The sequence below is a fragment of the Urocitellus parryii genome, chromosome 11 (assembly GCF_045843805.1).
Source record: "Urocitellus parryii isolate mUroPar1 chromosome 11, mUroPar1.hap1, whole genome shotgun sequence".
Classification (NCBI taxonomy): domain Eukaryota; kingdom Metazoa; phylum Chordata; class Mammalia; order Rodentia; family Sciuridae; genus Urocitellus; species Urocitellus parryii.
Genome location: NC_135541.1, coordinates 105,925,295 through 105,953,065, shown reverse-complemented (window position 1 = coordinate 105,953,065; position 27,771 = coordinate 105,925,295). Strand labels below are relative to the sequence as shown.

At 33.7% G+C, this 27,771-nt stretch overlaps 1 protein-coding gene and 1 pseudogene across 2 annotated transcripts in view; both read right to left on the bottom strand.

Moving 5' to 3' along the window:
* Magi3 (membrane associated guanylate kinase, WW and PDZ domain containing 3) overlaps positions 1 to 27,771 on the bottom strand; it is a 233,731-nt gene that overhangs the window by 179,627 nt on the left and 26,333 nt on the right. The window lies entirely within an intron of this gene.
* LOC113186617 (PEST proteolytic signal-containing nuclear protein pseudogene) lies at positions 552 to 5,514 on the bottom strand (annotated as a pseudogene).

The following is a 27,771-nucleotide window of genomic DNA, read 5'->3' as shown; positions in this document are numbered from 1 at the left end:
CCTAGTATATGATGACTTGAAACAAAACAAATGTCCATAAGGAAAAAATAAAAGCTGTATTTTAATTTTATCCAAATTTATTTTCAGTCAACCTTCCAGTAACATTTTCCTGTAAGTACAATACTTCCTCTCTCTCTCTATAAGGCTGTTCTGGGGAGCCAGACAGTTTAGGTAATGAGGGAGTTAGGAAAGTACTGCTTGCAATTTAAAAAAAAAAAAAAAGTAAATTATTGTTTCCCTCTTAGTGTGCTAATAGTTGTGCCTAAAAAATATGCAATTCTTTAATAAAAAGGTGCCATTTCTGATTTGTTATCTGTAACCTTTGAAAAATAATCATATGAAATTACAAAATTAGCAAACGTCTTGAAATCTGTATATAAAACAAATTACCTCTAATTTCAAACTCTCATTATTAGTGTAACACTCAATCTTTAAAAAAAAGAAAAAATGAAGAAGAAAGCAGTTCCAAACAGTCTTATACCATTCTTTAAAAAAGAAACTGTTCCTTTTAACTTTATACCCACCCAACACCCCAGTTTCAAACACAACATTTAATTGTCTTGGTCACAGACATTTCCAAGATGAGATTTTGTATTTCATTCTCACAGCTTCTGGTTATCAGAAAACCCACGTTTTCCTTTACTGAAGGAGTATGGTCCAGCTGAGGTAGGTGTATCCCTTCCTATATCCTTCATCCTCAGTCCTTGCTTCTGGAGGCATTTCCTCTGGTTCACTACCTTCATCTTCATTAAAAGCCACTGCTAGTGAAAGGGTTTTTGGAATAAGTGTTGGACAGTTTCCTTGGGCTTACCTGACCCACGTTTGGTGGATGTGGCTGATGCTTTCTGACTACCAAAGCAAATCCAAACTTGAAGATCTTTGGAGGCTTTGCTGGGAGGTCTGCAGCTTCTTCTTCAGCTAATAGCTTCTCAGCACTAGGACTGGAACTTCCCCTCCATGGCTGGAAGAAACAATCTTCGTTTTCACAGGTTTTTCTGCTTCCTCTTCAGGTCCTCACTGCAGCTTCTCAGGCTTCTCCACTCCTGCCTTCCCCCCACCATTTTCCCACCGTGGCCTCCCCTCACGTATTTACCTTTGAGACATTTATTTTATCAAATGGCTGTGGGTTACTATCTAGTGTTCTTTCATGTCACCTTGTGAACTCCCTGGAGCATTTCTTACAGGGCAGGTCAGGTGAAAATGAACTTCCTCCATTTTTGTTTAACTGAGAACATCTTAATTTCTCTTTCACTATGAAGGGCAGTTCTGTTGGTACAGGACTCTTGGTTTTTTCCTTTTAGCCTTTGAATATGTCAACCCACAACCTTCAGATGAGAAATCTACTGAAAATCTTATTAAGAACCCCCATGCGTGTGACAAGTTGTTTCTATCTTGCTGCTTTCAAAACACTCTGGTCTTTCAAAGCATGCTTATAATATGTCTTGGTCTGGGTCTTTCAGAATTTATACTACTTAGAATTTGTTGAGCTTTTTGGATGTTGATATTCATATCTTTTATCATAGTTTTTAGTCATCATTCCTTCAGATAGTTTCTCTTCCCCTCTATTTTCTTACAGGGACTCTTCGCAATATATATGTTGGTCTACTTACAGATAGATTAAACTCCGTTCACTTGAATTATTTTAGATCTGCTATTCAGTCTTTTTCAGAGACTGATTGTGTTGATCTATTTTTTTTCCTTTTAATGAACCATATTTTCCTATATCTTTGCATACCTTGTAATTCTTGTGTTTATAACTAGACATTTGAAACTAATAATGTTGTTAACCTGGAAATCAAGAATAGCCTTCCCTCAAGGTTTTCTGGGTTTTGTTTATTCAGTTATAGTTGGTTATCTGTGCCAATAATTCACCTCAAGTATACACTTAAAATCTCCTAATTTTTATTCTATCTCACAATAAATATCTAAAACCTAGAGTATGCACTTGCTTGATTCCATTAACTCCATTGTAGGAAGAGAAAATAGTTCTACAGGCACTCATAACAATTACATAAAACATCTTAAATTTTCCTTAATTCATGTTAATAGAACTAGATGGCTATATGAATTATTACTATGCTAAACTAATAATGTTTGAATTATTTAACCTATTAAAATAATCTTATTACAATTATAACACAGTAATTCATTTTACTTCTACAAGAGTATTCTGAATTACTAAAACAAAACCTGCCACCTGCCTAGGTCTACCTCATTAGGTCAATAATCACTATTGAGCAGTTACCATATCCACAATATACTGAGAAATTTTAAAAATGTTAGCTCCCATACTCAAAGAATTTACAATATAATACAACATTGGGGTAAGCAGGTAATATAAACTGGAGACAGATTATAAATATAGAAAATCTTATATTTTGACATATAGGTAATGAAGTAAACCAATAAACAACCTGAGCCATCTACTGTGTCAGATAAAACTAGGCACAGGGAGACAAGCTGAAGGTTAACACAATTGTCAAGACAAGAATAATCAAGAATCAGGCTGGGGTTGTAGCTTAATAGTAGAACGCTTGCCTAGCATATGGGAGACACTGAGTTCAATTCTCAGTACCACATATAAATAAATGAATAAAATAAAAGTCCATCAACATCTTTAAAAATGTAAAAAAGAATGATCAGGAATCTAGACTTAAGATAATGTCAGGGGAAGAATAAGTGAGTATAGACTCTCAAGTCATACTTAGAATCAACAATACTTGAAGACTGCATATAGAGGAAGCAGTATTATCTAGAACTTAAGATAGTCATTATAGTAATGGAAAAATGTTAATACAATCCCCATCCTTTCGAAAGCATATTTGAAATTACTGGGTTACAAATTTAAAGAATTTAATGCTAAGCCCTGCCCCTTCTGACAAAAGACAATGACAATAAGGGTCAATAAATAATTAGTGGCAACAGTAAAATAAAGACTTTCAACAAATATTAAAATTCCTTCTTCAAAATAAATTACAAAAATTTGTAAAAACTCCAATGTCTTCCATGGGTAGGGTTACCTCTTTAATTATGATATGACAAATTTGAATTATGAAAATTTGTTTTTAATGATAATTTTTAAATTATGGTTTCTAATCAAGTAAACATTTTTTGAAATATTGAACTACACAAATCCAATTAACACTTATTTTCTAAATTTTGAAAAGTAAATATAATTATATAATAATCATTATAAGAAACTTCTTTTCTGTAATCTTCTGTAAGATCCGAAATCATAAAATTATTGTGTGAATTAGTAGAATATCTAGAAGACCCTATAGTAAATGCCAATAATGACTCTCAGTCGTTTTATTTCTTTTTTGCAGTACTGGGGATTAAACCCAGGACCTTGCACATTCTAGGCAAGTGCTGTACCACTGAGCTACATCCCTAGTGCTCCTTTTTCTTTCTATAATTTATACCTTTCACTGAAGGCAGCTCTTTCTCTCTATGCACTTCCCATATAAGGGCCATAGGTACTGCCAGAATGATATTTAACCAAAATAAAGTTTCTACCTGGTCCTCAACAACACTATATTGTATGCAAAAAAAAAAAAATCAACTTTAATCAGAAGCAAAGCTATGTAGGCAAAAACAAGGCCAGCTAATGAACCAAAAATTTTGTAGATACCATAAGCAGAATGATAAATAAATTATGCAGAAGGCCAAGGAACTCAGAATCTTAGGTTTTAGTTAAGAAATAAATTACATATAAAGAAATTTGAACACTCTAATGAAAAAATCTTTCTTGATCGATAGTATTATAAGAACTTCTATCTCCATACAAGTTGTTAAATCAAAATGAAAGTATGTTTTCAATGTATTACAAATTATTAATAAAGAAATAATAAATACAAAAGCCTATCAAGTTTTCTGCAGCCTAATTTAATCATAACCACTCATTAATAAGTACTTAATCATAGTTTTCATTTTCAGGCAAACTATATTGGCCCTGATTTCTATCAAGTTTTTGTTTTTTAACCACATTTTTTTATTGGTGCATTACAGTTGTACATACTGATGGGATTTGTTGTTATATATTTGTGCATGCACACAATACACAATATAACAATATATTTCGGCCAATATCACTCCCTGGCACTTCTTCCCTCCTTCCCTCTAATAGAGGGAGATGATTTCATTATATTGCCAAGAAAATCACATGTTGTAGTTTGCAACATTTCTAAATACCAAGGGAGAAAACTGTCCAACCAAAAGAAACCAATTACAAAGAGCTGATGTAGCATATAGAAACAATTTCTGGATATAAATTTTTCAATTTTGGGTGCTATCAGGAAAAGTGGAAAGGAAGATTATTTTAAGTACTGAAAAGTGAACTTTTAGCCAAAGTAGGCCATCCCTAAATGCTTAACCTCATATATCATCAAAGAGGAAAAACTTAGAGAAAGCCTTATCCCTTCTGACAGAAGACCATAACAATAGGGTCAGTGGTGTTATACTTTGTAGTGAGTCGGTCATTCATCTAAATCTGGCAAAGAAGTATTTCAATAGAAATTTTTTAAATAATTAATAGATTTGACCTGAAGGAATTCAAAAGAATTCCTTAAACAAAAACTATTTCATGACCCACAAAAAAGCTAATATAAAATTAGATTTATGTTACACCAACCAGAATTTATTTTGCTATCATAACATTTTTTACTAAATTGATGCTAATCTTTGAGAAGGAAGACTTTAATGGGTTAACCAATTTTTTAAAGTGACTTTGGTATGACTTACAATAAAATCAATGTTTCAATAATACAGATGGTAGACTAGACAGTGCCAATGTTTCAGGCTTAGAAAATGCTTTTAATTTTTTTTTAATTTCCCCACGCTGTGTTTATTGCTTTACATATGTCTCTGACTGCCAAAGAATTGTTAACTAATCGGCATGAGATTCATTTTGTTAGTACACAGCTGGGTACTTTAGTCATACAACATCTGCTTTGCAATGTATCTTCTTTCTTTTCTTCGTTTATTTCAAAACAATTTCTAAAAGTTGTCACAGTAAAGTTTATATGCTCCCTTTCAATATTTGGAAGCTGAACTTACAATCATCATTATGTTTATTATTACTGCATAGATTATCAGTGGCCTCTGAATGATTAAAAATCATTTAGTGAATCTAAGGATCTAGAAAATCTGGCATTAACATCAATCTATAGGGCTGGGGATGTGGCTCAAGTGGTAGCGTGCTCGCCTGGCATACGTGCGGCCCGGGTTCAATCCTCAGCACCACATACAAACAAAGATGTTGTGTCTGCCGAAAACTAAAAAATAAATATTAAAAATTCTAAAACAAAAAAATAAACAATCTATAGAAGAATATAGTTGAGCTGGAGAATAAAATTCATGAAGAGTCATGCAAGAATCAGATGCTATCTCTACATGTATATCTTTAAGTTATCTAAATGAAAACATAATGGAAAATATGGTAATGTTAAAAAGAAAAGAGAAGTATGGAAGTATCCATAGAAAAGAACATACTTCTTGCCGGGCACGGTGGCCCATGCCTGAAATCCCAGTGGTTCTGGAGGCTGAGGCAGGAAGATTGAAAGTTCAAAGCCTCCCTCAGCAATAGCAAGGTGCTAAGTAACTCAGTGATACCCTGTCTCTAAATAAAATACAAAATAGGGCTGGGGATGAGGCTCAGTGGTTGAAGGCACCTGAGTTCAATCCCCATTACCAAAGAATAACAAAACAAAAACAAAAAAACATACTTCTTTCTGCAGCCAAGACTCAGATTGTGTGTGTGTGTGTGTGTGTGTGTGTGTGTGTGTTTTCTTAACTTTTTATTATAGAGGAACTAATTAATTGGGCAATGAATTATCTACGTCCTTGGCTTCTCCTGCTTCTTCTCTTTGGATCAGTATGTGTTAGTCCAGTATTCTACCAAGGTACAGAAAAGTGAAACCCTAATTATAGGTCAATTCAATTCATGATACATCTTTCTCCAAAGGCTTATTTTCAAATTTGGTTGGAATCATAAAGTATTTCCCAAAGAGAAAAAATGTGTAAGGGTAATTAGATTTCAGGCCAATGCTCAAAAGCCAAAATATAGTTGAACTAGAAGAGTAATAATAGTATACAATCCAAACACCCTTTATACCACTGCTTCTATGATGAAATGTATTTCAGAATCCAAATAAGCATTTGAATAACATTACCTCTCAATCACTTGCAAAGCAGCAAGAGCTCCACAGTTCAATTTCCCTGTTCTCTCCCAATCGCCAAAAATCAAAAGGATAAGAAGGTAGAATATGGGGCTGGGGATGTGGCTCAAGCAATAGCGCACTTGCCTGGCATGTGTGCAGCCCGGGTTCGATCCTCAGCACCACATACAAAGATGTTGTGTCCGTCAAAAACTAAAAAAATAAATATTAAAAAATTCTCTCTCTCTCTCTCTCTCTCTCTCTCTCTCTCTCTCTCTCTCTCTTAAAAAAATTTGAAAAAAAAAAAAGAAGGCAGAATATCTAGTTATTGTGGAAAGTTCTGATAATAGGAATCTGGGTAGTAGGAGGCAGTACCACAGATCCAATTGCTTTCACTAAATTCAATAAGGGTATTAGAGGAGATCCCAAACAGGCAACAACAAGGGAGAAGTAGCCTTAAAAATGATATAACTTTGCATGCCTGTAATCCAAGAACTTGGAGACTGAGGCAGGAGGATCACAAGTTTGAGGTCTGTAACTTAGTGAAAATCTGCCTCAAAGTAAGAAAAAATAAAAAGGGTTGGGGATGTAGCTCAGTGTAGAGTGTCCCTGGGTTCAATTCCCAGTACCAAAAAAAAAAAAAATCAACTTTGAATGCCGAAGCTGTAGATCTTTAAACAAAACAAAGCAAACAAACAAACAATAGCAGCCAACAAGCTCAGAAAGTCTCCAGCAGTGTTAGGAGGTGGTATTGTGCTATGTGTTTGCTGTCTACCTGGTTTTTGTTGTCTGGGGAGAGAAGACAGTCAGAAGCAGAAGCAGTGACTTTTTTTTTTTTTTCCAGCATTCTTAAGCCAATAAGATAGGAAAATGTCTGAAAAGTCAATTTCACAAAATGTTAGCACTTAACCATCATAAGAACATAGTTGATTTACTCTTAGTTTTTACTTGATATGGATTAAAATGATACATAACACTTTCTTATTAACTGCTTCAGACTATGAAATCATAAGTATACTCTGTGACAGTTTTCAGCACTGTCATCACTTAGAATCATCCACCACCACCATTACCGTGGGAGACATTTCTCTCATAATATCTCTAACTTTATATGAGAAAAAGGATGACTTGGTTTAATCTCAACCACCTGTTCTCTACTTTCCCGGTCCTTTTCTTGAAAGCTTGGATAATGGGAAGACTAGTTAGAAGAGCAGTTAAGCTATTACAGTAGTCTATGCAATTGAAAGGAGGACTTCACGAAAAGGTTGTTCTAATACAAGATATAGATGTGGCTGACACTATCCCTTCCTTCCTAGTTTGGGACATAATACCTGCAACTCTACAAATATGACTGTGAGAAAGAAGAAGAAAATAAATCTAAGTGGAGCCATAAAAGATTTTTGTTTATGCCAGTTAGCAGTTATTCTGTTGCTTGTAGATATATGTACTCTTCTGGCTTTCTTTCTTGCTTGCTTGCTTTTTTTTTTTTAACACATTTTTAGTTGTCAATGGGCCTTTATTTTATTTTTTATATGCGGTGGTGCTGAGAATCAAACCCAATGCCTCACACGTGCTAGGGAAGTGCTCTACCACTGAGCCACAACCCAGCCTGCTATCTGTATTCTTACCTGATAAAACTACCATCTATACAGCACATATTATGTGCCCAGCACTGCACAAAATCCTCTACATACATTATTTTATTTAATTCTCACAGCAATCCTCTGAAACTCATAATGACATTAACCACATGTTTAAAAGGGAAAACGGACAATACAAATATTAAGACAGTTGCCAACAGTTAAATAGCAAACTAGAATGCAAACCCACATCTATATTAATGTCAAAGTTCATGTTCTTTATATTATACTATAACTCATCATCATCAGTTTTTACATTTATATGGGTTTTTTTTAATTTTATTTTTACAGTGCTGGGAATTGGATCCAGGGCCTTGTAAGCACACTAGATAAATATTCTACCACTGAGCCATACCCCAACCCTACATCTATATAGTTAAGGAAGCAGTATGGCAAAGTGAAATAGTAAAAGAGGCCTGGGTTCTAGTCCCAGCTCTTGCATAGCAACTGAACAAATTATTTAACTTCAGTTTTCTGACCCTAAGAAGATAATAATATGTAATCATATATAATAATATGATAGCATGCTCTTGAGAAATTATTGTGGCAATTTAACAAATTCAATTGTGTCTAGAAGTAATAAGCACATTCCCTAGCACATAAAGGACATTCAAACTTCAGTTTTCTTTCCGCTTTCCATTCTCACATTCGAGTGATCTATGCAAAACAGAAAAGAGAGAAAAGATTCCTTTAGGTTCTCAAAAAACTCATCATCAAGTGAGGTGACAGTCAATATAGAAATATTAAGAAGTACACACAGGATGCTAAAGAGAAAACAAAGTGTCATGAACTGACTCCAGGAAACAACCTCTTGAAGAGGCCTGAAAGACCTTGCCAGGTGATAAGAAAGGAAGGAGGCAACAGCAGAATTAATGCTCTAAGTAGAGGGAACAGAGGGAAGAGAAACTGAAATTAGGTATGGTTGGAGCTAACAATGGGAGTAACAAGAGAAGGGGCCAGAGATTTAGACAAGGAAGAGATTATAGAAACTCTTACTTAAAAAGAATGGTTGCCAGTGAGCGTTGCAGGGATATATTGGAAAAAAATTGTGAACAATCAATAGTATAAATGGAGGAAATAAGACCAGTCTCTTAGCTTCTGAAGTATAACTATGGTGCTCTAACATATGAGCAGAAATAAGATTAATTCCATGTGCTTTTGGACTGAGGGAGTAACTAAATATATGATTTAAAACTGTAATGTATTATTCAATGCATACAAAGGTAGTTGGAGAAATATTTCTGCCAGTGGCAAACATAGTTAAATAATGAATAAGTGAATGGAAAATCATTAAGTAATCCTTATTTATGTACTACATTTTTTCCTTTTTTATTATCCAGCAGAAAAAAAGACCAAAAAACAAATTAATCACAAGCTAATGAGATAGGCAAGAAAGAAAAAGGAGGAGGGAAACAAGGGTCCAGAAAACTCAAGGTATTTAATTAGTTACGAATGACTGAAATAGTAATCAGTTTAAAAGGTAACATGTGCTTGTTCTAATTCCAACTTTATTCTTATTAAATATTAATAGATAAGATTGAGTTTAGTTCCATGTCTGTTTTGAGAGCAAGGGAAAAGAAAAAGATTGCAAAAGAGTATTAAAATTTAAACAATACTAGTATTAAACAGCAGTAGGTAAAAACTAGTCTAAGCATAGAAGTAGAAATGAGGAAGATTAAAAAAATCTTTTTTAAGGTTATTACTTTTAATTACCTCTTTTTAAAACAGCCTTAAAATATCTGGTACAATATTAATTTTATTCTAACATGATATCTTCTTTATTATTTTGTGGTACTGGGGAGTGAACCCAGGGCCTTGTGCTTGCTAGAGAGGTGTCCTGCTACTAAGCTACATCCCCCTTTTTGACGTCTTCTTTATCAAAGTCATGTTCAAGCAACTCTATGAATAAATATACAATCTTCATAGAAGTTGAAAAGTTGTGTGTGTTGGGGGGGGAACTTATGCACTCCTTCCCATACATAATTTAGGCACACACACTGCTCACACACAAAAAGAACAGAAAATGAATAATACACAGACTCTAATTCATCTAGCCAAAATAAATACACAGAACAATAGTTAATGCCTTTCTAAGAGATAGTTTTGAGTCTAGAAACTCCTGTAGTACAAAATGAAAATGGGCCTTTTATTCTTTTTTTTTTTTTTTTTTTAATGTGGTGTCAGGATCGAACCCAGTGCCCTCACACATGCTCAGCAACCTCTCTACCACTGAACCACAAGCCCGGCCCAGAAATGGGCCTTTTAAGTGACTTTCTTTAGACTGCTTTTAGTAATAAATAAGACTTGCATTTTTAAAAAAAATGATTTTAACAACGCAAGTTGTGTAGCTACAACCATTTTCCAAAGTGCTTCAACAATATCAACAAAACATGATGTTTATGACATTTGTAAAGAAGCACCAAGTCAAAAAAAAATAGCAATAAGCACCCCCTGCCATTTAACTGTTAGCTTAACAGTTAAATAATATACTTTCCATTTTAAACGAATGAAATATTATCCCCCAAATGGTCTCACTTTGGATGTTTAAATACTTTAAACCTTCTTGCTGATCTACAGATTCATCTGTTAGTCTTGTTTAAATAAAAAGACTAAAAGTCCTGTAGGCTTATTAGCTAGTTCATCATTCTTACAAACCAACTGACCATTAGAAAAATCTATTTTTACCTCATTTTGCTTTCATTTCTTAAACTGGTCTTCTATACATAAAAATATTTACAACATAGAAGGCAATCACATGATTTCACTTATATAAGATTAAATTTCCTTATTACACACTTAAACTGTAAAGAGGTTAATGAGAGAATGATTGTTACTCAACCCTTTCCTGCTATCACATTATAACTTTCCTAAATCTGCAATTAGAATAATTTACATTATTGTATAAGAAATCTAACAATTGGGGCTGGCATTGTAGCTCAGTGGTAAAGCACTTGCCTAACACTGAGTTCAATCTTTAGCACCGCATAAAAAAAAATCAAATAAATAAATGTGTTGTGTCCATCTACAACTAAAAAGTTTAAGAAAAACAAAATCATTTGTAACTGCTTAGGTAGTACATCTGATATAACCTGTTATAAGATGGATACACGTTTGTATGTGTATGTTCTTCTACAATCATTATTTCTAAACCCTGAATTCAATCCTCACAAAGTCTTTGCAATGAATACAAGACTCTAACAGATTTACAGTAATTAACCAGATACAATAAGCATCTCCAAATATTCTTCATTTATGAAAGATCTACAGCCTCAAACTTTCAATCTAAAATATCAGAATCTCACTTGCTACATTTTACAGAATGGTTAAATAAGACGCTAAGAAACATCAAAATATTTGCAGCTCTTTTTGTGGTCCCTTTTCCTATTTGACAAATGTTAATATTCTAGCCTTCTCAATTTTTCAAATGCTAAATAAAGATTTTAAGTATAAAATAAAGGCATCCCCCCACATATCAACTATGTATGATTTCTCTTTATATCACAGCCTTTTGCACATATAATAAACAATATTGTCAGCATTCAAAAATGTTTATTAAATGAATGGCTGAACCAAGAATGAATGAACAAATGATGTGATTATATATATAATAACATATTAAGAAGAATCATACTACCTCCCCCCCCCCCCAGTACTGGGGATCAAACACAGGGCCTGGTACGTGCTAGGCAAGTTCTCTACCACTGAGCTAAATCCCAACCCCATTTTTTAAAGATAATAAGTCACTTCTCTAAATTGCCCTTAGCTCCATTTCTGTAGGCATCAATTCATAAAGTTCATATAGAGCAGGTTAGCCATTGTGAAGCAGATATTCCCAAATTAATGTATATTAATGTTTGTAGAGTAAAATGGAGAGGGAAGAGACAAAGCAGGTATCATTGGGTTCATAATGGGGAAAATGTTACTACATTTATTATGCTGCGGGTCAAGAACTCATTTAGCTATTTAAAAGTCAGTCAACAATAATTATCTTGGGTGAAATTCAATGGAACAAAAAGCCAAAAGGGGCTATTACTATGAACAAATGCTTAGATGCTCACTATGTATTTGGCACTATACAGAACACTAAAATCTAATCTCCCTTAAGGAAAAAGAATTTAGAACTTCAACTCTGAATTCTAAAATATGTAAGATATACTGTTCTTGGAGATAAAGTACCAAGGGGGAAACAGTAAAAAAAAAAAATAATAAAAATCAAAAAAATAGTATATGAATCTCATCATAAAGACTTAATATGCTTAGCTTGCAAAACACAAATTGCATAACCAAAGATGCAATTATCAACATCAAAAGAATATATTAACAATAAAAATTTTTCAAGACTAGAACATAAAAAGACCTATGGATTCAGGAGGGACCCAGCGCCACATGCCTATAATCCCAGCTATTTGGGAGGCTGAGGTAGAAAGACAGCAAGATCAAGACCAGCATGGGCAACTTAGTGAGATTCCATCTCAAAATAAAAAATTTTAAAGAGGGCTGGGCATATAGCTCAGTAGCAGAGGCCCTGGGCTCAATCCCTTGTAACACACACAAAAAAAGACTCATAGATGAAGAATTATTTGAATAAATGAATAAACAAAATTTAATATACTGATTTTGCTAAATAGCAGTATTATTAATAATATTACTTATGTATTCCAATGGATGCAAGATCCTTCCTTGTCTATTTTATTTACTTTTAGCACTCAGCACAGTGCCTAATACACAGTAGGTATACAATAAACATTTGTCAAATAGAAATAAGTAAGACATTGGTCCTTGTCTTTGATAATTTACTGAGGAGATAAGAATTTATAATCACAATTCAGCATTAACCAGTGCTAAAACACAGTAGGTTATAAAGCATAGACAGGTATAGGTACAGAGGAGACTGTCAAGAAATGCAGACACTTCAATGAAAGTAGAGGAACAGTACTCATTAAAATGTGACTGAAAGTAAGAATCAGAGAATTCAGAGACATGCAACTGAGGCAGTATGGGTCATATTTTGTGATGTAACGAAACATGAGAATGTATTGGTATCACTAGAATGTACACTCTACAAAGGCAGGAATGTGTGTGTCTGTTTTTACTACTTATGGTATATTGTAAAAATAACCACAATTTGGGCTGGGGTTGTAGCTCAGCAGTAGAGCGCTTGCCTAGCACATGTGAGGCTCTGGGTTTGATCCTCAGCACCACATAAAAATAAATAAATAAAATAAAGGTATTAGGTCCATCTACAACTAAAAAATATTTTTAAAAACCCACAATTTATCTCCCCACTTCCATTTATAGCCACACTTCTTGAATGTGATTCTGCAGCTATTCCCACTAAAAATTGGAGTCTTCTATCTATCCCTTGGATTTTAGCTGTCTATATGACTTGCTTTTGCCAGAAGAATGTGGCAGAAGCAATGCTGTGCCAGTTCCAGGTCTAAGTCTCAAGGGTGTTGCATGTTTCCTCTCTCTCAGAACCTGTTGCTGCCATGTGGAAAGCCCTCTCTAGGCTACTGTAATGAGAGACATACATTCCAGGCCATTCTCACTGCCCCTAAGAGATCAGCAGACATTTTCTTTTTCTTCCCACCTCTCCTCCTAACCCCACAAATACTGGGGATTGAACTCAGGGGCTTACCACTGAGCTACATCCCCAGCCCTTTTCATTTTTTATTTTGGGACAGCATCTCACTAAATTGATGAGGCTGGCCTTGAACTTGCCATCTCTTACCTCAGCCTCTCCAGTCACTAGGGTTATAGATGTGCGTCACCATACCTGGCCTCAGCCAACTTTTTCCGTAAAGGAACAAATAGTAAAAACTTTACGTTTTGATATATGATTTTTGTTATTTATTCTCCTTTGTTTTTTGTTTTTTAATAGAACTCTTCAAAATGTAAACATTCTTAGCTTGGGGGTTATCTGGTAATCAGCCACAGATTGCCAACCACTGCCTTGGTTGATGGCTAGCCAATTCCTAAAAGCAGAACTATTTTACTGACCACAAATGCATAAGTGTGCTCAGTCAAGACCAAAATAATCATGCACTAAACCCAGAACAAATTGTCAACCTACAAAATTATGAGGTAAATAAGTGATTGCTCTTATCATTACATTTTAGGGTGGTGAGGTAATCATCAAAAACTTAATGATACACTACTCTATCTTCAGTGCTTTGAGTAGTACCTATTACTCAATAGACACCCAGTTAATGTTTAATGAATGAAATACTAAATTGGAGGAATAACAGGAGCCTGAATATGACATTTTTTGTAAGGATTTACAAATTCAAAGGACCTCCAGGGCCAGACAAGTAAATTAATTAAGTGTAGTGCTCAATATTCAGAATAGCTTAGGCAACAATGAAAGGAAATCCACAGTGCAAGGCCAAAAAAACACCTGGGAGGCCACTGATAATCCTAACAAAGATAAAGGGAGTAGAAACATCAACAGAAAAAAAAGGTACAAAATCAAAGGTATCTAAGGTAAAATTAAAGGGTTTTAGGCGGAGATTGTAAAACTGGGTAAAAATTCAAGATCCAAGTATATGTTGTCTGCAAGTAAGAATTTAGATTCAAAGAAATGTTCCTTTCAATAAATGGCTCTGGGACAATTATATATCCACATGCAAAAGGTTGAATTAAGTCCCCTACTTCATATCACACACAAAAGTTAACTCAAATTTAAGTGCTAAATTATAAACCACTAGGAAAAAAATATATTTAGTATAAATCTTTGTAATCTGGAAAGGTCCCCCAGGGTCAGATAAGTAAATTAATTGAGTGAAGGATCAGTATAGGAAACAGGTTATGAAATAGTGAAAGGGGATCACACCAGGAGGCCAGAAAAACTAGTGTCTCAGTTATGACACTAAAGGCACAAGATAAAAGAAAAAAATGATATGTTGAACTTAATCAAAATGTGAAGCTTTTATGGTTCAAAAGACACCATTTAAGAAATAAAAAGGCAGAGTAGGCAAATACATAGACAGAAAGTAGATGTATGGTTGCCACAGGATAAAGGAAGCATGGGGAGTGACTGCTGATGGACATGAGGTTTCTTTTGGGACTGATGAAAATGTTCTGGAATTAGATAGTGGTAATGACTATACAGCCTTCTGAATATATTAAAAATGGCTGAATTGTATACAGGGGTGAATTTTATGACATGTTAATTATATTTCAATATTTAAAAATAAGAAAATGAAAAAACAACCCACAGCTGGGGGAAATATTTATAAATCATATAGCTAATAAAAGACTTGTTTCTAGAATACATAGAGAATTCTTATAGCTCAACAATGAAAAGACAAATAACTCAGTTTCAAAATGAGCAAAGGAACACATACAAATGGTTAATAAGCACATGAAAAGATGCTCAACTTCATAAGTCACTAGGGAAATACAAATCAAAACCAAATTACCATTTTTTGCCCACTAAAATGGCTACAATCAAAAAGACAGTATCAAGTGTCAGCCAGACTATAGAAATTAGAAACTTTATACATTGCTTAAGGAAATGTAAAATGGAGGAGTCACTTTGGAAAATAGTTTGGCACTTTCTTTAATTTGCCATATAACCCATCAATTCAACTCATAGGTATCTACCCAACCAAAATGAAACCACATGTCCATGAATGTTTATAGCAACATTTCTCCTAACAACAACCACCACCAAAAAAAAAAAAAAAAAAAACTGAAAACATCCCTAATGCCCCTCAACTGATGAATAGAATGAGTTAGAAAAAGTGACATACCCATACTGTGAACATTATTCATAATAAAAAGGAACTAAGTATTTAGACATGCTATAGTACATGTGAACCTCAAAGATAATATGCCTGGTGAAAAAAGTCAGACAGAATACATACTATATGATTTCATTCATATGAAATGTTCAAAGAAGAAAGCTTTATAGATAAAAAATAGATTAGTGATTTCCTATGATTAAAGGTAAGAATGAAAATGATTATAAATGATATTTTCAGGATGATGAAAGTACTATAGATTTTGATGATTGTATAACACTCTAAACATAGTAAAAATTCATTAAATTGCACAATTAAAACAGGTGACTTTTATGTTATATAAATTACACCTTAATAAAGTTGTTGAAGGAAAAAGAATCAGCACAAATTGGCAAATTATCAGCCAAGGTGAAAGAATATGTGGGAGAAATTCAAGCAAATACTTAGATTTTTGGTTTAATCAATTAGCTGGACAGGATTATCCTTTAATGAAAAGAACAGGTAGAAAGAAGAGTATGTTCATTGGGGGAAAACAGTATGGGGCATACTAAACATTGTGGGTTGACAGAGGGGCATTCAGCTGATGATATCCAAAACACCAGTACACAAAGCAAATTTAGGATGCATTCACTCAACAAATGTGTTCTGACTGATCACACCGTACCAGGAACCATATTTGGCTCTAGAAATATATATATAGTTGGCCAGAAGGAACAAAACAGGGGGGACAGGTTGGCCACTGGTGTGACTTAATTCATCAAGATAGAAAAGGAATATATAAAGAATAAAGAGGGACAAGGACTTTGACACACATTCAGGAGTACATACATCTGAAGTGGAACCATCAAGAAGGAGACAAGAGAGTAACCAGAGATAGAAGATGAAGTAACTATGACTGAAGAACAAGAGCAAGAACTAATCAACAGTATAAAGTATCAGGAGGATGAAAACTCGGGAAATACTTTTGAATGGATTAGATTTAGCACTTCATTAATTCAACAAATATTTTCGAGCATCTATTATATGCTTAGTACTTAGGTTTCTATTATGAGTGAAATGAAGAAGTCATTGCAGAGCTCTGAAGAGAGGAATAACATGAATTAACATCTTTAAAGGATCACTCAGATTGCTGTTATAAAAAGATTAAGGACACAAGGGCAAAAACTGGGAGGCTAGTTAGGAGGCTTCTGTAGTGAACTAATTAAGAAAAGATGGTAAAAATAGCGTAGAGGTCAGATTCTAAATAAACTGTAAAGGTAGAGCCAGCAGCACTTCCCGATGGACTGCTGTGGGCTTGGAGATAAGTAAGTTAGAGAATACTATAAAGTCTGGGGGCCTGAACAACAAGAATTGCCATCCAATAAAATGAGAACAGCTGCAAAAGGTGGGGGAAGGCCGAATGCAGAAGTTCATTGGACATATTAAGGTTGAGATGTCTTTTAGAGATCTGAGTAAGAAGTCTAATAATTATCTGGATAAAAGAGTGTGGCGTTCAGGAGAGAAGTATGGACATTAAGTAGCCAGGGACACAGGAACCAGAATAGCAGCAATAAACTATAAAGGAAGAAAACCAAGGAAAGCAGTTTCTTCAAAATCAAGAGATGAACACATTATTGACGATGGAAGACTGTTCTACTATCCCTGTAGTTCTCAACTAGGGTTATTTTATCCCTTCAAAGAGCATCTGGCAATGTCTAGAGACCTTTTTGATCATCATAACTGGAGAAAGTAGGGTGCACTGCTAGCGTCTTGTGGAAAGAGGCTGGGCAGAATGCTAAATACCATATTATTCATGGGGCAGTCCTCACCCACCTTTTGGAGAGGGTATAGCTTTAGCCCTTTAAGAGGATGACAGAAGTGCCACAGATTTTGACTGGTAAACAATAAATAATCCATAGGGTTACCAACAATACTCACTAGGAAACACCATGAGGGTGCCAGAGGAACTTTCTAGGAGACCACCTGCGGGATGCCTTCTGAACTTTCCTGCCTCCTCTATCCCCCTACAAGAGGCTGAGGGTCAAAAAGCAACAAGAGGTAACAGCATGCCAAAACCAGACAGAAAAGCCCCTTCCTCCTCTAGCATCCCACCAGCACCCTCTACTGACAAAACCTAACATTGTGCCAGCTGACAAAGGAGGAATATTTCAGGGTATAACTTCTACATCACAAGTCAGTACAATGAAGGATGGTTTTGAAGCTGAGAGGCAACTAATTGTTAACTGTCAAATGCTCTCATTTCATCTGATAAAAAATATTTAAAGTGGTCACAACTTTTTTAAAATCATGCTCAGGAAAACCTCAGATAGAATAAAAAGATACATAGTTAACAAAATTTGACCAAAAATTGTGACTCAATCTCTTCTTATTAAATTTCTAAATAATTATGACTACTTCTGGGGTGTTTTGAGCATAACAATAAGTCAAAGCTCTTCTTTTAAAGTGAGGCTGGGTTTTTTATATTTTTTTAGTTGTCAATGGACCTACATTTTATTTATTTTTATGTGGTGCTGAGAATTGACCCAGTGCCTCACACATGCTAGGCAAGTCCTCTACCACTAAGAGTCAACCCCAGCCCAAGGCTGTTATTTTTTTTCTTTCTCTTTTGGCAGTACTGGGGATTGAACCCAGGGCCTTGCACATGCCAGGCAAATGTCTTACCACTGAGCTATATCCCCAGTCTCCGAGGCTGTTATGTTTAACCATATACACAAAGATAAAAACAGATGGCAAAATAATATGCCAGAAGTATTAATTTGCAGTTCTTCAGTTTATTATTTATGTGTTTATATTTTTCCAAACTTTATTACATATGTAGGTGTTGCTTTTTATGTTAAGGATATTTTAAAAATTGTTTTGGGATATAACTGGACACTAAATATCAATGCATGGGATTATCATTGTACAGCCTCTTATGTAACCGGATTCTGAATTCCTTTGAAAGAGCATACATTAGAAGGAAATCATTTCTGCAAAGTAAATCCTGAAGTTTTAGGTTATTTCCTAATAGCTGTGGATTTAGAGAGAATAAACCAAATGTTAATCCTTTCAAATGTTATGAACTGTACCAGCAAATTCATAGTGTTCTATTTAATGATTCAGGAGTACAGCTCTAAATAAAGATAAACAAAAATCTCCCAGAAATAAAAGATCAACCAGAGTGGCAGATGTGATCATGGTTGCTTCCCTGGTAAAATTAAACTCCAGAGGCACCTGGAGGTAGAATCACATCACCTACTCACAAGCTCCCTGCAGTGCAAACTGGCTAGCTCCACATCCAATCTCCCACAGACTCTTCATTGAAGAAAAATCACAAATGGCCTTGAATAGAGGAAACAACGCTTATCCTCATTAAAAAAAATCACAAAATATATCACTATTGCCAGTTGGATCAGAAGATTTTTCTTTAAGTTTAACAATATCAATCATGAAATAGTATGTGAAACAACAAAAACTCGTCTTACTGATAGGATGGGAATTTTTTTACATTTATGGTTACAATCCTGTCTTGTTATAAATATTACAAGCATCTGCTCCCAATTTCTGATTTGCCTGTTTATCTCCTATTAATGCAAAGTCCTTAATTTTGTTAGCCAAATTTATTAATTTTCTCCCTTTATAAGAAACATAAAAATCCTTTCCTTAAAAACAAACACTTTCCAATCCTTAGGTCATAAACACCTGCCCCTATACTGAAACATTTAGTTTTGACTTGCTTAAGTGAAGAGGCAGTATACTATACTGGTTAGGGCAGGAGCATGAACACTAAAGCCAAACTATGTGGGTTCATATAGGGCTCTGCTACTGTGACCCTGGGCAAATTACTTCATTTTTCAGTGCTTGCCTCTGTTTCCTCATATAAAAAAAAAAAAATAGAGAAAACTGACGTGATTAAAGAGGTAAAACATATAAAGTATTGGAATAAGGTTTAAACATAAAATTATTATGCATTTCATCTGTCTAAAATGGGTTTTCGTATCAGTGAGAAGTACAGATTCCATTTCATTTTTCCCATATAAATAACTAGTTGTCTAGCAATATGTAAAAATGTTTACTCTTTTCCTACAAATGTGCAGTGTCATTCTGACAAATATTACGTTTCCATACAGGTCTGTTTCTATGCCTCTATTCTACTATATTCTTTCTCTGTGCTACTACCATACCATCAAATTCTATATCACTAACATCAGTAATTATTATATTATATAGACCAAGCCCCGCCCAACTCGTTCTTTTTCAGCTTTATAGGATACTTTGTCCTTTGTAAATTTTTAATTTTTTTTTAATTGTAGATAAACACAGTACCTTTATTTATTTATTTGAATGTGGTGCTGAGAACTGAACCCAGCGCCTCACACATGGGAGGCAAGCACTCCACCACTGAGCTACAACAGTTTGTCCTTTGTAAATTTTAAAATAAGTTTTCAAATTTCATTTTTAAAAGCTCTTGGAATTTTGCATGAATTTACAAATCAATTTGTGAACTGATTTAACTGACACAATTAGACCAGTATTTGATTTCCCTACTTATAAACCCAGTCTTTTTCTTCATTTATTTAAAAGATTTTATTTTCATTCAATAAAATCTTACTATATTCTCCATAAAGATCTTACACATTCTGTTTACCTTTGTTTCCAGGTATCTTTTCATGGAATTATAAGTTTTTAAAATATTTTTTTCATTTCTGGTCTATTTAAATGCTATTCATTTTGGTTATTACCTTACATCCAGCAGCTATACCCTAATGATTTTTCTATAGACTTTAATAAAGTTTTTTAAATAGACAATGCTATCTATCATCTATAAATTATGACCATTTTATTTTCTCATTTCCAATTTTTGTACTTTCATTTCTTTGTTTTATCTCATCAGTATAATGATATCCAGCTAAAATCTCCAACTGAAAATATATTTCTAATAATGTATACCATTTATTTATTAATTATAAATAATTTACTATTTCTAATGTAAAATGAGGTAGATATGGTGAGCATGCTTGGTATGTTGTTGCTGCTGCTGGTAACTGAACCCAGGAGCACTCTACCCCTAAGCTACATTTTTTTTTTTTTTTTTTTTTTGTGACAGATCTCACTAAATTGCCGAGGCTGGCCTTCAAGAGTCACTGGGATTAGAGGTATGCACCAGAATGGCTGACAGGTAAGCATCCTTGTAATGGCTGTTTTATTTTGTGTTTTTAAAAATGCTTCTATGATTTCATCACTTAGTATGACACTTGTTGTAGGTTTCTTATAGATTTCAGCAAGTTAAAAAAGTTTTCCTTCTATTTCACATTTGCAAAGAATTTCTACCACAAATAGATATAAGTGAATTTTATGAAATGCTTTTTCTGTATTCTATTTAAATGTTACACCATCCTTGCACTCCTGGTTAGTCATAAAAAATTTATCATGAACTACTTGGATTTATATATATATATATATATATATATATATATATATATATATATATATATTAGAGAGTGAGAGAGGAGAGAGTGAGAGAGAGAGAATTTTTTTTAATATTTATTTTTTATTTCTTGGCGGACACAACATCTTTGTTGGTATGTGGTGCTGAGGATCGAACCCGGGCCGCACGCATGCCAGGCGAGCGTGCTACCGCCTGAGCCACATTCCCAGCCCTTGGATTTATATTTTTATACACAATCACTTAGTTTGCTAGTTAATTGTTTAGGGATTCTGAATTTACATCCATAATGAAATGGACAAGTAATTATTCTCATATTGTCCTTATTAGGTTTTGGTATTCAGGACATAGTCACAGAATGAGTTTTGGCTTTTGTTTTGTTTCAATTCCCTAAGTTTATATACCACTCAAATTATCAATTCCTTAAGATTTGAAAGACTATCTGATATGTGTAGGAAGACTACAGATTGCTGCTTTAATTTCTTTATTCAAATTTTGGGGTTTTTAAAATTTTTTTCTTCAGCCAGTTTTGATAGTCTATATTTTCTAGGAACTTACACATTTCATCTGAATTTTCAAATTTTAAAGCATAAAGATGTTCACTGTACTCTCTGGTCATTATTACATTCCATTCTTCCTTACTAACATTATTTTATTAGCATCTTCTCTTTTTTCCCTGATTTTATCATACAAGGTGTTTATCAATTTAATAGTCTTTAAAAAAAAAATCTTTGGATTTGCTAGTTTATCTCTTCTGCTCTTGTCTTCATTATTTCCTTCTTTCTGTTTTGCTTGAATTTATTCTAATTTTTTAACTTTTTATATCACATGATTAACAGGTTAGTGTTTGAATTTTCTTCTACTATATTCATTTAAGGCTATGCTTATTCCTCTCAACACTGCTTTAGCTGCATTCTATAAGCTTTGATTTATAGTAATTTCATTGTTATTCAGCCCTAAGTACTTTTTAAATTTCTATTATGATTTCTTCTTTGATCAATGGGTTAAGAAGACTTTTCCCCTTATGTTGGTTTGAGGAGAAGGGTACTAATTTATAATTTCATTACACTTTAGTCAAATAATCCAGTCCATGTAAAACAGCATTTTTGATACTTTAATGTTCTTAATAAGCAGGAGAGGCAAACTAAAACCCACAGACCAAATCTGGCCAGAGGCTTGGATTTATAAATAAAACTGTATTGGAATATAGTCATATGTTTTTGCATATTGTCTGGCAGCTTTCACACTATAAAAACATAGCTGAATAGCTACGTGACCCACAAAGTCAAAAATACTATATTTTACATAACTTTCCTATGTACATATATGAATATACCACAGTGAACCTCATCTTTGTGTACATCCATAAGAAATTAATTTTAAAAAAACTATGAGTAAATGGCAGAAAGATCAATAGAGGGGAAAGGAGCAAGAAGTTGGAGGAGGGAAGGGGAAAGAGAGGTACTGGGGTCTGAATTAGAACAAGATATATTCCAAATGCTTGTATAATTATGTCAAAAGGATTCTACTCTCAAATATAATTAAAAAGAAGCATTAAAAAATACTGTATTTACTATCTGCTCCTTTATTTTAAGTATGCAGACATGGCCTAAAGCATGGTTAATTTCCATATAAGTTCAATATATACTTGGAAAAAATGCTGAGCTTCCAACTGTTTGGAGCAAGTTTCTATAAATATGTCATCAAATTTGGTACTACTGTTATTCCATTGTCTATATCCTTATTTTGTCAATTGAATTTAAAAATTACTAAGAGGTGGATATTATAACTTCCTACTACAATGATGAATTTGCCAAAATTTTCTTGTAGTTCAGTCAGCTTTTTTTCTTTATAGTTTGAAGTTTGATTATTAGGTTCATACAAACTTAGAATTATCATAGCTTCTCATTACACAGTACACCTTTCAGAAGCTAATATTTTGCCCTAAAATACTTTGTCTGACAATATCACTATACAGAAATATTATGACTTCCTGTTTTTTCCCCATTGTCTACTTTCAACCTTTTTCTGTCCCTATCCTTAAATGTGCTCTTACAAACATCATATAGCTCAATTTTGACTTTTCAGTCAGGTTATCTTTTTAATTTAAGTATAATCTATATTATAATTTTTGATATTTGGGTTATTTCTGCCATTTTACTTTGTGCTATTTTTCCTACATTATCTTTTTTCTTTTTCTTGCCTTTTCTTACATTGATTTGGTTTTTTTTTTTTCATTTCATATTTTCACTCTCATCATTTAGAAGATATCCATTGTTCTCATTCTTTTAAGCTTTAATTTTTAACATTCATATTTACTAAAATCCTATTTTTGGCTTCTTCCCAAATAGCAGGGCTTTGAGAGGTTTTAAATCTAGTTATATCCATCCCACTTATATTGTAGTATACAGTACTACCATGAAATTAGCTTTTTTTTAAAACTCTACAAGTTACATTAATTTTGTTTTAATCATCAAGATATGTTTCGATTTACTCCCATCTTGCCATTTATCTAGTTACACTCCTCCCTACCTCAAACCTTCCTTGTAGGATCAGAAGTAAAGCCTTCAATGTTATTGGGGTGGGGTGTGAGTCTTATGATGAAAAACTCCATGTTTTTATTTGCACTGAAATATCTTTAATTTTGCCCTCATATTTTAAAGACCGTTTCACTGGAAATACAATTCTAAGTTGGCCATTATCTTCTCTTGTTTGATTATTCTACTATCTTCAGATTTCTCTTATCTTATATATTTCACTACACTATATTTCACTACAATAAATCCATATCCTCTTGTGTGGACTTTTTAATTTATTCATTTGGTTTCCTAGATGTGAAATTTTTTAGTCATTAATTACTTCAAATAGTGTCTCTTTCCCCTTCTGCCTGGATGATATTCTGCAGAATGGTTCCTGTATTTTTTATTCTGTATCTTTTAGTCAATTTCCATGCCTCTGTCTCTGAGCTATAACAGCTTTGGACCTGCATTCCAAGTAAGTATTTTTTGTTGGGGTGGTGTCTAATCTGCTATTTAACATTGCCACTGATTTTTTAAACTCATTTTTTTATTTTGCATTTCTGTAATTTCTACTTGGTTCATTTTCAAAACAATTTGATAATCACTTGTTACTAACTCATGTTTTTAATTTTTATTTTATTTCTTTATATGATATTAAAATACTCTTCTCAGAATCTGCATTTATATTCCAATAAGTGAAATCACTGAGGTTTGGTTCTTTGGTATGCCGTTCCTACTGATTCTCAATAATGGTAAGAGTCACCACTCTCGTGAGGATTTGTCATGATCCTAGTTTCTAAATGTGTGCTCCTGTGGAAATTCCTGAAGCTTGGTGGAGGATGTTTTTCTCTGGGTAGAATCTTGTATTTGGTTCTACTAAGTATCTAAAGCATTAAAGACCCAGAGGTCCATGTTGAAACTGCTCATTTAAGCCCAATGTACAGGAGTGGCAACAAATTCTCAGAAGTTTTTGTTCTGTTTTGTTTTTGTTGTTGTTGTTTTGCTTTTCTTTTTTACCTTTTAACCTCTTCTTTGAGACAAGGCCAAAGAAAAATTTTTCTTTGCTTACTTTTGCAGGCTAAGTGCTTCCCCACTCAACCACCCTTTCACACTTGCTAGCCCTTTCACTCAAGTCATCTTGAATCTGGCTCCACAACCTGTAGAATCTGATATCTTAGTTCCCAGCAGCTCTGTATTCTCAAGTGCCAGGTGATCTAGGTCTGTCCATGTCTTCAGGTTATCCAGAGGCATCAAAACAATCTTACTTCCCTGGTCTCCTGTTTGGTCCCCTTTATACTCATTTATTCATTTAAAAATGATTTTTTTGTTGTCATGCTTTTATTTTTAAATCAAGCATGTTTTAAATGTTTTATAACTGAAAGAGTCAGTCAGTTATATTGTCAAAAAAACAAATCTATCAATGTTTTCTTGACTGATCAACCTACCGCCATAAGCCATATCAAGTTTTTAGACATTTTCAAGCTTAAAAGAACTTTTGTAGAAGTTTCTTTAGGATAGTCTATTCCAATAGGAAAATCCCGTAGAAAAGAATTTAATAAACCAGTTCACTTGGATGGTGATGAAATCAAAGATATTTAAATGTAAAATGTTTGTATTAGAACAATTAACCAGCTAACTGTTCTAGTGTGAATACAAATTGGGAACTATTTTAAAAACATGAGATGATTTGCTTTAATAGCATTCTATTTAAATAAGGGCAATTCATTTTCTAGTCATATATCATGCATGATGAGTTATACCAAATTACACAGCAAAACTATTGTAATTAAGTCCCCAAACACCTCTTTTCATATTCTAAAGAAATGTCACAAAGCCAAAAATGCCACATATTACTTCATATAATATGACTAGTCATTTCTTAAAAAAAAAAAAAAATCACTGTTAATAGAGGGCCTTTCTTACGAACTACAAAACACAATGGCTTCATATTAGATCTAAAAGTTCTGGTAAGTATAATGCCTCTTTACTTACTTAAACATATGAATATCCACTATGAATCAGGCCCTGTGCTGAGTACTAGAAATAGTATACAGAAGTGTCTAATTTCCAAAACCAGCAGTTACTCCAATCTCTTCTCTGGTCCTAAACTATCTTGAGCTCCATTCTTTTTTTTTTTTTTTTAAATATTTATTTATTTTTAGTTCTTGGCGGACACAACATCTTTGTTGGTATGTGGTGCTGAGGATCGAACCCGGGCCACACGCATGCCAGGCGAGCGCGCTACCGCTTGAGCCACATGCCCAGCCCCATCCATTCTTTGATAAGAAGAAATAAGGAAACATACTTATTCACTTTTATTCTCACTACTATATTGTATTTTTAAAATCTTGTCCTATGGCTTGCATTTGTGGCTTGAATATACTGATAACTCAGAATGATTCAGGAAAGGCTATGCTACCACATATTATATTTTATAATTCTATAGAGGTGCAAACAAATGAATCTCAAGAACAAGGAGGCTCCTATTTCAAAACCAATTATCTAGCTACAAGTGAACTAAGTAGCCAGCATCCACATCTCAATATCACTTTTGTTGTGGTTGTTGTTGTTGTTGTCAAAGAAGTAGCTAAGATTGTGAACAGTAATAAACTATGAGGAAGAAATGCTAGTGAATGAGGTCATCTGCCTCTATAAAGCAGCAGGATAGATCAAATAACTTCTTCAAAATCCTTCTAATGCTATTTAATGATTTACACTCTGGTCAAAACAGGCAGATGGGACTACCTCTTTTCAATGTCAAACCTAATGGCACAGAATTTCTAACTGAATATTTGGTTTATCCAACAGGACCCTAAAGCATATAAACCATCTGGTACAGATTTGAAATAAAAGGAGGAAGCTAGAGAAACCATGGGAATTTTTTGAGTCTCATTAGTAAAGTCATACATAAATAGAAAAAAATGTGAGGCATAATAGCCTCAAGGGAAGAAAGGTAAATGCCATGGTGCAGCACTTTGCCAGACTGGTTAGAAAGAATGCTCAATTTAGCTCAGTTTCAGCAAAAATATTTCTCAAAGCAAATGGCCTTCTCAAAACAGTTTTAATCTACAAAATCATTAAAATATATGGAACAAACAAATTTGTTATATCACACATTATGAAATATATAAAAACATACAATCTTTTTTGGGTCTCCCAACACAGTCTTCTTTGACTACTAGGATAAAAGTAACCCCATGTACAGAACTTTTACTTGAATTCCATGAGATGCATTTTATATATATTTTATATATATATAAAATCCCTATCCTCACTTTCATATCCATTGCCTTGTTTGGGCTTTTCCCATCTCAAACATGAAGTTCCTTGGTTTCAATGTTTAATCTTCCCTTTTATCTTATATAGTACTGCTGATTCAGTTACATAAATTGTTCTCTTATCCAGAAAGCACAATGGTTATTTATTGTTTACTAGAGAAAATATAAAATTATTTGTCTCGAATTTAAGAACTTTATAGTATATTTTAAAAGTTTGAGTCTGACAACACATCACTTATCATAGCGAATTACATTTAAGCTCTATAATTTGTCTGCAACCCTTTTCCCGTCATCTGTTTCTACTTTCTACTTAAAAGTTCTCTACAGTGTCTAATTTGGTTGCTTATTTTTCTCTGAACATGTCCTTTGCCTTCCTGTCTTTTCTCATGTTATTCTGCTAACCTGGTGTGCTTTTCTTTGCCATTTCTTTTTGTGTCTTACCTAAGTCAAGTTCCATTCTCAGTCTCTTTGACCATTCTGCTCCTCAGAGCACTCTTTTTTGACCTTGTTCAGGAGACTTAACCGCCTCTGCTACTTGTTCCTTATATTGCCTTGTATTATTCCTTTTCCCCCTATATTTATTCATATGACCCTGTCTTATATACACTTTGCGTTTTCTGCTGTCTTTAATGTAGGGCTTGTGCTTGCTAATCTTCAGTAGAGATGTATTTGATTAGAATATGTAGACACCTGCCTGCATTTATGCAAAGAAGCTTAATGAGAGAGTAATACAGTGAATCATTTTATATCTAATAGAATCCTGAAGTATAATGATCATTGTGTTAAATTTTAGCATCCCTGACCAGAGGTCTTGAAGAAAGGATTCCACGGTTTTAAGGTGAATTATACTATAGGAACAATGTATATTATAGTGTATTTGTCAATCTTTTTTTGCTGCATCATTATTTCACTGGGAGAAATTAATGTTTGCAGATAAAGATATCAAATAACCATTCAAATATTTTTTTAAAACATTTGGCTTAACTAATGCTATCCTTTGTTCAAATGA